Source organism: Bos grunniens, chromosome 20, assembly GCF_055505025.1.
Source record: "Bos grunniens cultivar Pamir isolate PY7600 chromosome 20, Bosgru_T2T1.0, whole genome shotgun sequence".
Taxonomy (NCBI): domain Eukaryota; kingdom Metazoa; phylum Chordata; class Mammalia; order Artiodactyla; family Bovidae; genus Bos; species Bos grunniens.
Genome location: NC_141184.1, coordinates 31,543,050 through 31,560,156, shown reverse-complemented (window position 1 = coordinate 31,560,156; position 17,107 = coordinate 31,543,050). Strand labels below are relative to the sequence as shown.

The 17,107-nt window shown below is 41.8% G+C and overlaps 1 long non-coding RNA gene across 3 annotated transcripts; it reads right to left on the bottom strand.

The window, feature by feature from the left end:
• Positions 1-28: 28 nt before the first annotated feature.
• Positions 29-2,424, bottom strand: LOC147350200 (uncharacterized). 3 transcript variants are annotated; one of them, XR_015148640.1, is made up of 3 exons: positions 1,892-2,424; positions 1,360-1,483; positions 29-257 (listed from the first exon to the last, which is right to left on the bottom strand). It is a non-coding gene; the product is annotated as an uncharacterized LOC147350200 (long non-coding RNA). The 3 variants fall into 3 exon arrangements; XR_015148638.1 differs by having other exon boundaries at positions 1,815-1,955; XR_015148639.1 differs by having other exon boundaries at positions 1,360-1,486; positions 1,815-1,953.
• Between the last annotated feature and the right edge of the window lie 14,683 nt (positions 2,425-17,107).

The following is a 17,107-nucleotide window of genomic DNA, read 5'->3' as shown; positions in this document are numbered from 1 at the left end:
CAAATAGCATATATCGCTTATATGTGTAATCTAAGAGCTGACTCACTGGAGAAGACTCTGATGCTGGGAGGGATTGGGGGCAGGAGAAGAAGGGGACGACGGAGGATGAGATGGCTGGATGGCATCACTGACTCGATGGACGTGAGTCTGAGTGAACTCCGGGAGTTGGTGATGGACAGGGAGGCCTGGTGTGCTGCGATTCATGGGGTCGCAAAGAGTCGGACATGACTGAGCGACTGATCTGATCTGATCTGAAACTAAAAGAATGTATAAATGAACTTATTTACAAAACAGAAATACACCCGCAGAAATAGAAAACACACTTATGGTTACCAAAGGGAAAAGGGATAAATTAGAAGTTTGGAATTAACATATACACACTACCATATACAAAATAGATAACCAAAAGGACCTAATGTATAACACATGGAACTAAATTCAATATTCAACTATATTCAATATTTTAATATATTCAACTATATTCAATAATAACCCGTAAGGGAAAAGAATCTGAAAATGAACATATATATATATATATCTGAATCACTGTACTGTACACCTGAAACTAACATTGTAAATCAATTGTACTTCAATTTAAAAATAATAATTTAAAAAAACCCAACAACGCCATCCACAAATTGCTTGCTCCCAGTCTGCAACTAGATCAATATGAAAGAATATTTAAATAGAGATACTTAGACTGATGAGTTTATAAAGAAAAAGAAAGCTCACTTGACACATTACAAACTCTAAATATTGATACACACAGCATTTATTCAAAGTGTGCATAAAGGCTCTTAATATGGGGAGTCACTACTTTATCCACAACTTTTTGTGAAGTTAACAATTGTGTAATAACAAGGTATTAGTAGAATAGTGATTGTATTAACCAAACTTTCAGTGGACATCGTGTGCAAGTTTTACAGTTTTTTTCCTATGTAATTTTCTATTAATCCACATGTATTGTATTTTGTAAAAACATTATTCTGTGCCAAATTGGAAATTAAAGAAGAAATTAGTCATTTTTCACAGAGAATTTGAGAAGTTCTGACTTAGAAACTACTTGGTATATTGCAAAGAACAGAAGAAAGTGTTAAATATAGCAGGTGTTCAATTAAGGCTAGCTACCTTTATTTTCAATTTATAGATGAAGAATCTTAGGGAGAGAGAGGTTCAGCAACTTTCCCAGCACCCCACATCCACTGTTCCGTTCACTAGAGGCAGGCTACCCAGGATGTGGACATGACTGCCTGTATGCCTTGAGGAAATTGCCAGAAGCAGTAGTCTTAATAGGGACAAGGGAGTCTTGCAGAAAATCCTGCAGAATAAAAAGAAGCTGGAGGAAAATGAGTATCTCACCCAGTCCTCGGGTTGGTCATGGTGCCGGCAGGAGCTGAGATGAAATAGGACTACCCAATACAGCACCTCGGGATGCACTGCCTTTGGAACACAGACTGGTATTTGGGGTCAGCAAGGTGCCTAGCTACTGGCAGAAAAGAAACAGTATTTAGAAACCAGGAGGTTTATTGGGCAGCACAAGGTCTCTAGAGCTCCCTGGGCACCCAACTTCCTTGCAAAGCCACAATGTCAGGTAAGCTATATTCTTCAAAGTCAGACACAATCTTAATTTTTAAAAGAGACAGAGAAGCTATAGGAGGAACTGAGCATTTCTAACTAACAGAAACTGAACCCCACTTAAAGGGAATACACTTTAGACAGACCTGGAGATGTAATTAATTTTTGCCTAGGTTCTATAGGAGAGGGCTCAGGAGAAAGTTCCAATTACAGAGAAAATAATCTCCCTTCCTATGTACCTCTGAGTTGTGACGAGTTGAATTTTTTGGTCTTGCTAAGAGGAGGGGAAAGCCAGAGAATGAATTAAGGAAGGAACCTATGAAGCTTGTGCTCAATCATCCACTTCTGACTCCTTTCCTCCAAACCACCTTGAGAGCTGAGGCCCCAGCACACACAGCGCTGGTCTCTGCAGTGTCTGAGCAAGTGTCAGCCCGCACTTCACAGCCCATTAGCGGACCGGAGGACAAGGGAAGTTAAGTGCCTGCAGCCCACAGAGGAGCATGTCGGTCTATTTTTTAGCTGTGGGAAGCATGTCATCTCCAAGAAGATGCCTGTGACAGCTGGGCAGATGCTGGGGCAGGTGGGGCTTCTCCCTGCTGCTAATGAGGCTTTTCCTGGTGCAGGAGCAGCCCTCCGCCCACGCTGCACTAATTCAGCCTTAATAGGGAAAGGCGAACATTCTTTTCAGTGAAGGGCAGAGCCCATGCCAGGACCTTTCACTTGTTTTAGCATGTGATTTTTAACCTTTTTTAAAGAAGTCAAACATATTTTAGTATTATATGTAATTATGTGCTTGAATATTTGAAAGGGAAGTGTAATAAAATGTTTAATATTTATACCTGTAACATAAATGAGAGCATTTCTAAAAGGCCAGCTCATTCCATAACAGTTTTAAAAGTGAGGCATCCATGGCTAAGGTTTCTGAACGTTTGTAGTGGTTACATGACTGTATATGTTTGTCAAAACTCATTGAATTATACAACCCAAAGGCTGGATTTTCAGCATGTAAATTGTACCTCAATGAGAAAAAAAGAGGAACTTCTTAAATCCCAAAAGGAATTTTAAAGAAATACATATATATTTTAATAGTCTATTGGGGGAAATAGCTTCAAACTTACAGACAAGTTCCAATAATAATGCGAAGAGCTTTTCTTCCTGAACCCATGTGAGAGCCACCCAGGTGGCTGACCTGCCACCCCATCAGGTCAGTTCAGTTCAGTTGCTCAGTCATGTCCGACAGTTTGCGACCCCATGGACTGCAGCACACCAGGTTTACCTGTCCATCACCAACTCCCAGAGCTTGGTCAAATTCAAGTCCATTGAGTCGGTGATGCCATCCAACCATCTCATCCTCTGTCATCCCCTTCTCCTCCTGCCTTCATTCCCAGCATCAGGGTCTTTTCCAATGAGTCAGTTCTTCGCATCAGGTGGCCAAAGTATTGGAGCTTCAGCTTCAGCACCAGTCCTTCCAATGAACATTCAGGACTGATTTCCTTTAGGATTGACTGGTTTGATATCCTCGCAGTCCAGGAGACTCTCAAGAGTCTTCTCCAACACTACAGTTCAAAAGCATCAAAAGCTACCCCATCACTCCTGAATATTTCAGTATATTTCCCATAAACAAGGACCTCCTCCTACATAACCACAAAACAACCTCAAAATCAGGAATTCAAGACTGATAGCCATCCAGTGTCCAACACACAGACACCATTCAGGTTTCACCAACCGTTCCAATAACGTCCTTATAGAGAAAGGATCAAATCTAGAACCGCACGCTGCACCTGGTCATCATATTCCCCTTCTGTCTTGAATACTTCCTCAGTCTTTCTTTGACGATTATGGCCTTGACACGTTTGACAGTTACAGGCCAGTTGTTTTGCAGAATGTCTCTGAATCAGGATTTGTCTGATACTTTTTTCGTAATTAGATTCAGGTTATGACTTTTGGCAGGAATATCACAGAAGTGACATGGTCTTCTTATTGAAACCTATTGGGGACACTTGATTTTAAATTGCCCTATTGCTAGAAATGTTAAACTTTTTTAAAGTAATTTTATTTATTTATTTATTGGCTGTGCTGTGTGGGCTTTTCTCTAGATGCACAGAACAGGAGCTGCTCTCGTTGCAGTGAGTGGGCTTCTCAATGCAGTGCCTCCTCTTGTTGCAGAACACAGGCTCTAAAATACAGGGTCAATAGTTGTGGCACGCAGGCTTGTTGCTCCGTGGCATGTGGGGTCTTCTCAGACCAGGGATCAAACCCATGTCTCCTGCATTGGCAGGCGGATTCTTTACCACTGAGCCACTAGGGAAGCCCTTACTAATGTTCATTTTGAACACTTGGGAATTTCCTGATGGTTCAGTGTTAGGATGCCAAGCTTTCACTGCTGAGGCTGCTGGGGCTTTGAACCCTGGTCAGGGGCTAAGCGGGCTTTCCTGTTGACTCAGTGGCAAAGAATTTGCCTGCCAATATGGGAGACTTGGGCTTGATCCCTGGGTTGGAAAGATCCAGGTTAAGATCCCATAAAATATGCAGTTCCCCAAAAAACTTTTTTTTTGATCACTTGTTTGAAGTGGTGTCTGAGTGGGTGTATATAAACATAAACGTTCATATCTCTATGGGTCCACAATGATGTCTTCAATTCCAAATTAGCATCACTGATTCGAGTTTTCCCTCCATATTTGTAACTCCTTGACTCCCACTATCCTTCACAAATGTACTCGTTGGCTCATCTCTCATTACCACCTCCCCTACCTCCCACTGTCCCCTCCCTCACCTAACCTGTGCTCTTAACTTCCTGTTCGGGGCCACCACCACCACCACCCCTACATGGGTGCCCTCTTCACCCTGCTTGGCCTGCCAGGATTGCAAGGCCTCTGTCCCTGTCATTCCCTCAAACACACGGGTGCCTCCTCTGCCCATTTAGGCTCTGATGCCATGCTCTGCTCCTGCCGCTCCTCCCACAATAGATGCCTATTTTGCACAGTTCTAGTGATATTTGGACTAAATTATTCAGAAAAGAAGGAAGAAAGGAAGGGATGGAGGGAGAGAAGCTTTACCCAAATGTTGGTGTGTGGGTTTCTGTGGTCTTTCTAATTCAGCCCAGAGCATGTCTAGAATGAGTTCTCTCCTGTCTTGAACCTGGTCTCTAGAAGGGTCCTCACTTCATCTTTCCTTATCCTTACTCATCAATCCTGCTCTGTGTCATAGGTACCCCCTGCAACCAACACACTGTTAAGCCCACCCTAGAAGAGCTCAAGGCTGGGGAGTCTTGGTGTGTGCCTGTCTCTTACGGGCTGGGTCCCATCCTGGCTCCCCATTTCTGCAGAGAAAGTGGTACTTGCAAGGCCTTGAAATGGAATACCTTGCAGATCACATGAGAAGCCAGAAAGGATCTATTTAAACCCAAAGGGGAAAAAATGCTTTTTGGAGGGATTTTAGGCCCTATGACATGCCTTTGAGGAAAGGAGGAGAGGATGGTTATTCCCAAGATCCCACACCTGAGACGCCTGGTTAGTTGGGGTCAGCTGTCAACTCAAGGCTGCCTCCCCATCCCAGGTAAAGAGAGGCTCCTCTGGCTTGCTCTGTGCAGCTCAATTGCTCTCACCTGCACTTTGTTGCCAGCAAACCACCCTCTTGTTAGTATGCCATTACAATTTTTTCTTATGATAAGTAGTTATTTAAAAAAAATCAATTCTGGAAAGTGAAAGAAGTTACTGTGTTCATGGCTCTGGAAAAGGACTATATTAAATGAGTCATGTATGTGTGCTCAGTTACTTCAGTTGTGTCTGACTCGGACTGTAACCTGCTAGGCTCCTCTGTCCATGGGATTATCCTGGCAAGAATACTGGAGTGGGTTGCCATTTCTTCCTCCAAGGGATCTTCCTGACCCAAGGATCGAACCTTCGTCTCCTAAGGCTCCTGCATTGGCAGGTGGATTCTTTACCACTGAACCACCAGGGAAGCCTGGTACAGTTAAATGGAAAGGTTGGTTGAATAAACTATCTTAAAGAGGATTTTTGAGGGGAGGAAGAATAGTTGGGCAGAGGGGTCAGTGAATTTGTGTTTGTTTCACAAGGGTTAACTAGCCCATCTAACACATTTCAAAATCATCTAGGGTCCTTGTGAAAATCTTAGACTGATTCCTGACTTAACGGATTGATATAACTGGAGAATACCACCTGGAATATATGACGATTATAATGGTATGAAATAATTACACATTCAGTAGAAACGGTATTTTGGATTTTGAATTTTGATCTTTTCCTGGGCCAGCAGAATTCAACAGCACTCTCTTGTGAGTGGCAGCCACAGCTCCCAGTCAGCCATGTGATCTCAAGGGCAAACAGCGGATACACTTACAACCGTTCTGTTTTTCACTTTCAGTATTCAATAAGTTACATGAGATATTCAACACTGTATTTAGAAAATAGGCTGCGTGTTAGATGGTTTTGCCCACCTGTAGGCTAATGTAAGTGTTCTAAATACTTTTAAGGTTGCTTAAATTATAAGCCTAGGCGCAGTTATAATTTTTATAGGTTTAGGTGTATGAAATGAATTTTCCACTTTATGATATTTTCAACTTTCAGTGGGTATATGGGGAGAGAAGCCCATCATAAGGAAGACCTGTATGGTTTAACAATCTTCTTAAGTGATTTCTCCCATAATCAAAGCTTGAGAACTGCTGCTTTATATGGGAAATACAGATACTTTGAAGAAATAAAGTTTAAATTGTAAAGTTTATAATTAATATATCAGGGTACCATTTATGTTGCATTATGCATTCTAGTCTGTTGATTTAGGGTAATGTCTGTTACTTATATTGTAGTCCATAAATTCTGAAGTGAACGTCTTTCACTTTTATCCATGCATTTGAATTTCAAATGTCTAACATTTTCTAGGAGTCATTAGTCCACATTTTTCTAAACTAATTGTCACAATCATTGCACAGCTTCTTAGCTAAGCTTCTAAATCATTGTCTTTGATAGCAGAACTGGTAATAGGGCTTGTCTCCCCTCCAACAGGGCTTTTAGTCTCTAATTGGCTTTTATTTTTTGAAATGTAAAGTCATTCTCCTTCAAGGAAAAACAGTCCATCAAATTTCCCACTAGCTAAGCTTTTGAAGCCAGTCTTTCTCAAACTTAATGTGCATCAGAAAAATCTAGAGAGCTATGGAGTCTGTGAGTCCTCTGACTCTGTCAGCCCGGGATGTGGTGAGTATAGACTGTGAAAGTGGATGGTCACATCACAAGCAAATCAAATGCATTAAGTGATGCCTTAAATCTCAGTCCCCTAGATTTCTGCCTGTAGGATGATATAACAGTGGGCACAGACATTTGCTATACTCTTTGGTAACCCAATATTTCTCCGTTCTGTTCCTACTTCTGGGCAATTAGGCATTAGGTTTTCTCCCTGAGGCAAAACCCTCCACCAACCTTCCTTGGAACTAGAGCACAAGGAGCAAGATTTTCACTGGAGATAAGGAGGCAGGGATTTTATCAACAAGTGCTATTTCTTCTATTAGTGGGTGAGCAGGTGCTGAGACTTGTCGGTATATTGAATATATTGAATGTATTCATTTTTGATCAAATAAACCAAGACCTTGGCCTTGGTTTATGCAGTCAATTGTGGATAATTGAGGTTCCAAATGGTAGATGCTTTTTGAAAATAGTGGTTACAGAAAAAAAGTCAGAGTCCCACTTATATTTCAGAGAAAAGACCTGAGCTAAAGCTTTGACCTTTGCATCCAAAATATATATGAGAGCATTCCCACTCACCTACATGGGCATTCTCACCAGCCAAAGTATCTTTGAATAGGAAGAAGGATCCAATGCTGGGAAAGATTGAGGGCAGGAGACGAAGAAGGTAACAGAGGATGAGATGGTTGGATGGCATCATCGACTCAATGGACATGAGTTTGAGGAAACTCCAGGAGGTAGTGAAGGACAGGGAAGCCTGGTGTGCTGCAGCCCATGGGCTTGCAGAGTCAGACACCACCAACTAAACAACAACAAAAGGATCTAAGCAATTGCTAGAAGGTGATGTTAATTCCCTGGTGGTGATTTAGTCACTAAATCATGTCTCTTTGCAACCCCATGTACTGTAGCCCACTAGGCTCCTCTGTCCATGGGATTTTCCCATCCCTGGAGTAGGTTGCCATTCCCTTCTCCAGGGGATCTTCCTGACCCAGGGATTGAACCTGGGTCTCCTGCATTATAGGTGGACTCTTTACCATCTGAGCCACCAGGGAAGCCCATTAATTCCCTACTTCGGTTTAGACTCAGTCTCCTTATCCCTCTTTTCACCTCATTTCACTCCCCACTCCCCAGCTAGGAGCATAGTTATCTGATAAAGTAAGAGTTGTGTCCCATGAGCCCTGCCCCTTTCCTCTTGTGAATCAACTAGTCCAGGAAGCAGGTATTCTCTGCCTCACAGTTTATCAGGAGAGGGTTTCAAAGCCCTGACTGGACCGCATGAAAGAATTTCTTCTGTCTTTGTAGAAAACGGGCAACTAGCTAAGGTTATTTTAGCTGATTTTATCTCAACCTTGTCAAATGTATGTCAGTCTGCATTTTTTAGCTGATTTTACTCAACTTCATCAAATGAATGTCAATCTGCATAAGAAGGGCAAGATTGCCCTCTGCTGCTTCAAGGTAAAATAGCTGCACATATTCATAGACAGGCTTTCCCAGTAGAAAATTCCTTACACTAGTAGCCAGAGGAGAGTCTCCTTTGATAAAAGAAGTTCTGGCCTTACTGGAAATGCATAATGAACTCTGAGATAGTGAAAACTCCAAGAGCTCATATCTTGAAGTAACTCATTTACCTAGGTCTATTCCAAATTGAGTGTCTTTAAGAGCCGCAGAAACATTACTTTACCAACAAAGGTCCGTCTAGTCAAGGCTATGGTTTTTCCAGTAGTCATGTATGGATGTGAGAGTTGGACTGCAAAGAAAGCTGAGTGCTGAAGAATTGATGCTTTTGAACTGTGGTGTTGGAGAAGACTCTTGAGAGTCCCTTGGACTGCAAGGAGATCCAACCAGTCCATTCTGAAGGAGATCAGCCCTGGGATTTCTTTGGAAGTAATGATGCTAAAGCTGAAACTCCAGTACTTTGGCCACCTCATTCAAAGAGTTGACTCATTGGAAAAGACTCTGATGCTGGGAGGGATTGAGGGCAGGAGGAGAAGGGGACGACAGAGGATGAGATGGCTGGATGGCATCACCAACTCGATGGATGTGAGTTTGAGTGAACTCCGGGAGTTGGTGATGGACAGACAGGGAGACCTGGCGTGCTGCAATTCGTGGGGTCACAAAGAGTCAGACATGACTGAGCGACTGAACTGAACTGAACTGAGAGGGCTTCCCAGGTGGTTCAGTTGTAAAGAATCTTCCTGCAATGCAGGAGACTCAAATTCAATCCCTGGGTCGGGAAGATCCCCTGGAGAAGGAAATGGCAACACACTCCAATACACTTGCCTGGGAAATCCCAAGGACAGTGGATCCTGACTGGCTACAGTCCATGGAGATCGAAAAGAGTCAGACAAGACTTAGCGACTAAACAACAACAAGAGCCTATAGAGAGCACATGACTTCATATTCTCAAAGTCAACCCATAAATGGCACTTCCCACAGACCATTGTGAATTAAATGCAATTATCTATACCTCCCTGGGATGGCACCATCCCTCAATCATTCCACCCTCAATTCCACAGTAACCCTGCCTCTTACTCCCCCAAACTCCCCCCATCCCATCTCTCTTCCAAGTCAAATACGAAATAAAACTATTTTATGATGAGACAAGAAAAATTTAGCTATAAAAATTTCTCCATGCTTTGATCTCCTCTCCCCACCACTGTGCACTGTGTATATGCATTATGCATTGACCAAACCTCCACCTGCTCACCCATAAAGAACAACATTCTTTCAACATTAATGAGAAAATTCCTTAAAGATAACATTCTTTCTTGATAGAGGTCGCATGGTGCTTAGATCCGGATTATGTAAACTGTCAATAATACATTATTTAAGTACAGCCTCTGTCTCAAAAAAAGGTGTAAAACTGTGCCTTGACTTCTAACAGGTGGAAGCATTCTTAGAGCTTTCTGAAATGCTCTTTCTGGCTTGCAATCCTCACATTTGCCTTGAATAAAAAATGTTCATTTCTTTCTTAGATCAACTGATTAATTTTTCATTGACACATGCTTGATGTAGTAGGCAAGATATCAGAGACACTTGACAGACACCTAGATTCTACCTGGAACTGGTGCTTAGTACAAGCATGGGCCCATTGAGCCCCACAGGCTTATTGGTATTCCTTGGATGTTGTAGTGAGCTCTCTTGATACTCGGATCTTATTGTTTGGATGATAGTCCTAAAATTTTTATTGAAGCCGGTTTTCACTTAGGACATGGAATCTTAAGGTGCACAGGTGCTGTTCCTAGGCAGGGCCTAGGGGGTCTGGGCAAGAGAGCCAGGGAATTATAGATGGCTGGATTTTGTTAGATTTGGCTTAAATTGGGGAAAAAAAAAAAAAACTGAGTTGATATATAGTCTGAACAAAACATTTGCTAGTGAAATGAGGCTGAATTATTCAGCTCTGATGAATAAAGGGACATTTTGCTCCTTTTGGCCATGAGCCTTCCTCAGGCAACTGAGAACCTTGCGAAAGTGTCTGAGGATCAGCTCTGGTAACATGCAGAGGTCACATAGGGAAAGCCCTACCACCACCATTAAGTGAATATTGCTCCAGGGGCATGATGGAGACTTATCACTTAGTGGTAGCCTCTGAGCACCTGTGACAGTTTTAGACTGTCATTGGGAGAAACCAAGCCACATAAAAGAAGTTGAACTGACCCAAGGGTAACTCCTTGGGGAGCTAGACTCACAGATAGCACATGTGTGATCCTCCACACTGGGCTCAGAAAGTTGCTGAGATAATATATCTGAATTAGGCTCTGAAAATGAAAGTTGCTCAGTGGTTTCCAACTCTTTGCAATCCCATAGACTATACAGTTCATGGAATTCTCCAGGACAGAATACCAGAGTATTCTGGTATTTCTGCCTTTCCCTTCTCCAGATCTTCCCAACCCAGAGATAGAAGCCAGGTCTCCCGCATTGCAGGTGGATTCTTTACCAACTGAACCACCAAGGAAGCCCAAAAATACTGGAGTGGGTAGCCTATGCCTTCTTCAGCGGATCTTCCCAACCCAGGAATAGAACCTGGGTCTCCTGCATTGCAGGGGGATTCTTTACCAGCTGCGCTACAAGGAAAGTCAGGCTATGAAAGTAATACTGGGAAATTGTGCCTCAAAGAACAGCTCCCTTGCAAATAGTCACCTATGGGAGCATCAGCTGGGTTTAAGTATGCTTGCAAGTACTTAATTGGAAAATAAAGATCAGGTCCTGAAATGGCCACGCTGGGGTTGTGATACTCCAGAACAATTTTCAGCTGGCAGTTAAAACCATCAGTCTTCTGGATATGTGCCTGCAGGATCTACTGGAAGCAACAGTGGTGTTTTCATCTTCTCTAAATTTAGATTAGCTGGGAAAAATATTTGTAGCGCTAACTCCATGGATCCTTTGAGTTGGAGAAACATCTGAACTGTTAAAATTTTAGAGCCTTCATTTTAAACTAATGTATCTATTTTAATTGGTAGATATAAGCCCCCCAAAACTTCAAAATTCCAAAATAAAAGATTTGTTGTAGAAGGCTGCACGTGTGCTAAGTTGCTTCAGTCATATCCAACTCTTTGCAACCCTATGGACTACAGCCCACTAGGTTCCTCTGTCCATGGCATTCTCCAGGCCAGAATACTGGAGTGGGTTGCCATACTCCCCTCCAGGGGATCTTTCCAAGCCAGAGATCGAACCTGCGTCTCTTGCATCTCCTGCATTGGCAGGAAGATTCTTTACCACTAGCTCCACCTGTTGTTCAGTTGCTCAGTTGTGTTCAACTCTGCAACCCCATGGACTGCAGCTTGCTCAAACTCATGCCCACTGAGTTGGTGATGCCATCCAACCATCTTGTCCTCTGTTGTCCCATTCTCCTGCCTTCAGTCTTTCCCAGCATCAGGGTTATTTATAATAAATCAGCTCTTTGCATCAGGTGGCCAAAGTATTGGAGCTTCAGCTTCAGTCCTTCTAATGAATATCCAGGATTGATTTCCTTTAGGATTGACTGGTTTGACCTCCTTGCAGTCCAAGGGACTCTCAAGAGTCTTCCAACACCACAGTTCTAAAGCATCAGTTCTTCGGTGTTCAACTTTCTTTATGGTCCAACTCTCACATCCACACATGACTACTGGAAAAACCATAGATTTTGACTATATGGACATTTGTTGGCAAAATAATATCTCTGCTTTTTAATATGCTGTCTAGATTTGTCATAGCTTTTCTTCCAAGGAGGAAGCGTCTTTTAATTTTGTGGCTGCAGTCACCACTGCAGTGATTTTGGAGCCCAGAAAATAAAGTCTGTCACTGTTTCCGTTGTTTCCCCATCATGCCGTGAAGTGATGGGACCGGATGCCATGATCTTCTTTTTTTGATTGTTGAGTTTTAAGCCAGCTTTTTCACTCTGGGATACCCCTTAAGGAAACTATCTAAAGATGAATAAATCAGTTGTAAAAAATCCCAGTTCTGTTTCAGTGGCAAAGATTAGCCTGAAGCACTTTATTGAACTGTTTTGCAGAATTTAAACCCCTCCCCCCACCTTTAGCGCTCAACCACCAGATCAACTGGAGCCTAAGGGATGTTAATGTTGACTTTATCGACCTTCTTGACTTCAAGGAAAGCTTGGAATCTGTCAAGCTTTGCCCCATTTCTATGCTGAATTCACCTCTGCTCAAACTCCTTCATGAATATGCATATAACCTTAGCCTAAAACATTCCCAGTTTTGCTCTTTGGGGAGATACTGCTTTGGAGGAGATCCCGGGGATTCTCCTTACCTGCTGCAAGTAATTAATCTTTCCTTCTCCTGATTGGTGGCTTGGTTGTGTCTATTGGCTTGGCACCTACCAAGAGGTGAACTGTTTTGTGGTGGTTGTTGTTTAGTCACTAAGTTGTATACAACTAAAAGAAGGTAAATGGGGCATTGGCTTATGATGCAGCAGAGAAAAGGAAGGTCAAATTAAAATGCTTGTACAGACTAGAAAGAGCAAGATTATTTGCTTGAAGAACCCAGGAAGTTTCAGAAATTAGAGGCATTGGGTACAATGGAAGAAAGGAGACTAAATATAAGGGCTTTATTTGAAGTCTGCATAGAGAGGAGTTAAACCTCTGTCTGCAACCCTACCTTGTGCAGTCAGGTGGTTGCTCCATGCTGCGCCTCCCAGAATGTTTGGTTTACTCTCAGAGAGACTGCAGCCTTCTGAGACACCAGGGTCTGAGGAGGACAAAGATGAAGTGGGCTTGGACATTGGGAGAGTAAGTTATAGTCAGCATATTGAATAAGACTTCCTCTGCCAAGCCCCTTCCTGCATGCAACACCAGCAGGCTTAAGTTGCAGGGCGATTGGAAGAAACTTCTCTAAAGAAACTTAACAACCCCTACAGAATGTTATTATAAAAGGAATAGGCTCAGAACAGAGAATAATCCTGAAAACTTAAAAAAGTGGCAGTTGAAACTTTTTTTAATCAATAGAATGAATGGGAAGATAAAGGAGAACTCGAATGTAAAACAACTAAATGATAGAAATTAGGCACTAAGAACAGAAGGAAAAATAAACTGCCCATCAGATTGTAATTCAGTAAAGTTCTCCAGTCTGTACACACACACACACACACACACATGAAATTATAGAAAGAAAAGGAAATCTCCCCTAAAGTAGAACACCTATATAATAGAAGGCTCATTAGGACCAAGATAAGGAAGAAAGTCATCAAAGACAACACAAAAAGCCTTTCTCAGAACTGCAGGGCACCAATTTCCAGAATGAAAAGGCTGCTCACCAGGTTGGATGGTAAAAGACCCACACCGTCATCATGTAATTTCAGAACAATAAGGCTAAAGAAAAAGAGATCTAAACTTTTCAGAGAAAAAAAGTGACAGGTAACCCACAAAGGACAGAGAATAAGAATGGATTCTTCAGAGAAATACTAGAAGGCAGAAGAAAATGAAAGCAATGTCTTCCAAAGCCTTAGAAAAAAAAAATTTTATTTTCAACCAACATTCTATACCTAACTCCACATATCCTTCTTTGAAAAGCAGCTGGAAAATCCTTCTCACCATGAAGCTGTGACCCAAGTGAAAGGAAGAGATGGAATTCAGGGAAGAGATCAAATATGGAGTGGAGATGGGAGCTGCCGATACAGGTGAGGGCTGCCGTGAGCCCACGTTGCAGATGAATGCTGGAAGCTTCTAGAAGAAACTTGTCTTGAAAAATGGTAGTAGAGGGTATGGAGATGTAAACTAACCTTACTGCAGTATATCATTTTGCAGTATTTATGTGTACCAAATCATCACATTGTGCTTAACTTACCACATTATTGACATATATGTATGTCAATAATACCTCAATAAAGTTAGGAGGAAAATTGACTTTTGGGAAAAGTATAATGAAAGGTACAGAAAAGAACTGTTCAAGTCAGATACTCAAGGAAAAGATTTTAAAAGAAAGAGAAAACTATCAAGTCCATTAAGAAAAGCTGTACTAGGAAAATGTAATCATAGAATGTGATTAGAGCATATTTATGAACCTAGTAACAATAACACCCTGTTGTTGCTGTTGCTTAGTTGCTAAGTTGTGTCCTGACTCTTTGTGACTCCATGCTCTACAGCTCGACAGGCTCCTCTGTCCATGGGATTCTCCAGGCAAGAATACTGGAGTGGGTTGCCATTCCCTTTTCCAGGAGATCTTCCCAACCCAGGGTTTGCACCCGCATCTCCTGTACTGGCAGGTGGATTCTTTACCACTGAGCCACCTGAGAAGCCCAATTACACCTACTGTGGATTTAACAAAAAGTTGATATATATTAGGATGGAGGGAAGAAATGAAAGGGTGTGAATTAAAATCTACATCTTCTGAAAAAGTCAAAAAAGGTTCTAAAGTGAGAGAGAGTAACATATTTGGACACAGGAACAGAAGCCTACACAAGCATGGTTACGTGGTTGCCTGGCACAGTGGGACTCAGCTGAGGGTCCACAGTACAAGAGCCTGGTTTCCTTTCAGGCCTTCTACTACAATTTGATTTTCAGGGTGTGCTTCTCAGCATCAACTAGGAACTTGTTAGACACAGGGTCCCAGGACCCAGACCCACAGCGTAACTGCACATTTTCACGGCATCTCCTGGAGATTCCTGTGCCCAGTACAACTCAAGAAGCACCGTCTAGCAGTCACAGCGCAGATGTGTGGGGATGTAGTAAAGATCAGTGAAGCAAGTGGATGCAGTGGGCACAGGTCACCAGGGGCTCAGGCGACCATTCCAGGTCCTTCAAGCCTTCACTTGTCTAGACCATCCTAACCCGCCTGCACAGTACAGACTTTGTCTCTACAGATTTTGGCTTCATTTTGGTTTTGGTACATACTTTACACATTTTGGCATCTACTTTAATTTTGTACCTAATTTTGTGATTTTTATACCACAAAATCCGTTTTTGCAGATGTCATTGTCCTTACGTCCTTCCTGTCTGTATATTTTATTACCAAGATCATGTAACTCTTGATACAGTCTAAACAATTAGATTCTATCACTTCTTTTTAGGCCATGCTGTGTGGCATGTGGATCTTAGTTCCCTGACCAGGGATCGAACCTGTGCCCCATGCAGTGGAAACAAGGGGTTTTATCCATTGGACTGCCAGGGAAATCCCAGAAACTGGGTTCTGTCAATTCTTCATTATATGCCAGAAGAGATCAGAGGAGTACAATAAATAGAAGTCTGCTCTCTGGGAAAGAGAAGGAAAATAAACTACAGGCAAAAGAGCTTTGCTGGGATGCATGCCAAGTTGCTTCAGTCGTGTCCGACTCCTTGTGACCCTATGGACTGTCATCAGGCTCTTCTGTCCATGGGATTCTCTAGGCAAGAATAGTGGAGTGGGTTGCCATGGCCTCCTCCAGGGGAGGTCCTGACCCATGTCTCTTATGTCTCCTGCATTGGCTGGCAGGTTCTTTACTACCAGTGCCACCTGAGATAAGAGAGTGGTCCCCTGATACCTCCACTGAAATCTGAGGACTAAGAAGGTGTCAGTTACAAAGAGTAATCTTTTGATTCCCAGTCCTGCTTACCTATGTCTTTATTATACTTTCATATCTTACATTTTGTAGTATTTCCAAGTATTGCAAGCAAAGCCATTTGTTGCTTCAAGTGTAAAAAGGGAACTGAAAAAAATCTAGATAAATCATAGCTAGTCTTTGAACTACATTATGAAAACCATTTAAAATAATTCTTTGTAATATGAGTTTTTTTAAAAAACTGAGGAAAAAAATCCAAACTCAGATACTATGATTTTAAAGAAATAAAAGTCAAGAATAGTTGTGAAACGAATTATTATGGTGTTATGACTTGTGAATACAAAGTTTTGGTTCAAATGCCAAATTAATTTCCCAAGATCAGATAAGTTAATTACAAATCTGTCAAAGGCTGTCTTAAGACAGTCATAAGAAAGGCTTAATTATGAAGTTTCAAAAAGAAAAACCCTTGTGATTAAAGATCTTATCTTCTTTATTAAAATGAGGATTAGTCAATGCAAATTGGCTCTACTTTGAAGTGATCCTAGCAAACAAGCTACTGGAGTTACTGGAGAACTGACAAGATGTTACATTTTTAGAATCACTAAAGAGGAATTAATAAGTCTCCATTTTTCAATTAAAAATAAGAAATTCCTTATTTTGTGGTGTTCTCCCAAACACCATTCATTGGCAAAAAAGAAACTCATAAATTATTCTTTATGAGAGAATACAGAATTTGTATATAGAATTCTAGGGCCCAGAAGTCTGCCATAAACACACGTTTTTTTTTTTAATTGAAGTACAGCTGACATATAATACTAAATAAGTTACATAATGATTCACAATTTTTAAGATTATCCTCCATTTATATTCATTACAGAATCCTGGCTAAATTCCCTAGTACTATATAATATATCCTTGTAGCTGATTTTATACCTAAAGGTTTGTGTCTTCATATTCAAAAGCAGAGACATTACTTTGCCAACAAAGGCTTGTCTAGTCAAGGCTATGGTTTTTCCTGTGGTCATGTATAGATGTGAGAGTTGGACTGTGAAGAAGGCTGAGCACCGAAGAATTGATGCTTTTGAACTGTGGTGTTGGAGAAGACTCTTGAGAGTCCCTTGGACTGCAAGGAGATCCAACCAGTCCATTCTGAAGATCAGCCCTGGGATTTCTTTGCAAGGAATGATGCTAAAGCTGAAACTCCAGTACTTTGGCCACCTCATGCGAAGAGTTGATTCATTGGAAAAGACTCTAATGCTGGGAGGGATTGGGGGCAGGAGGAGAAGGGGATGACAGAGGACAAGATGGCTTGGATAGCATCATTGACTCGATGGACGTGAGTCTGAGTGAACTCCGGGAGTTGGTGA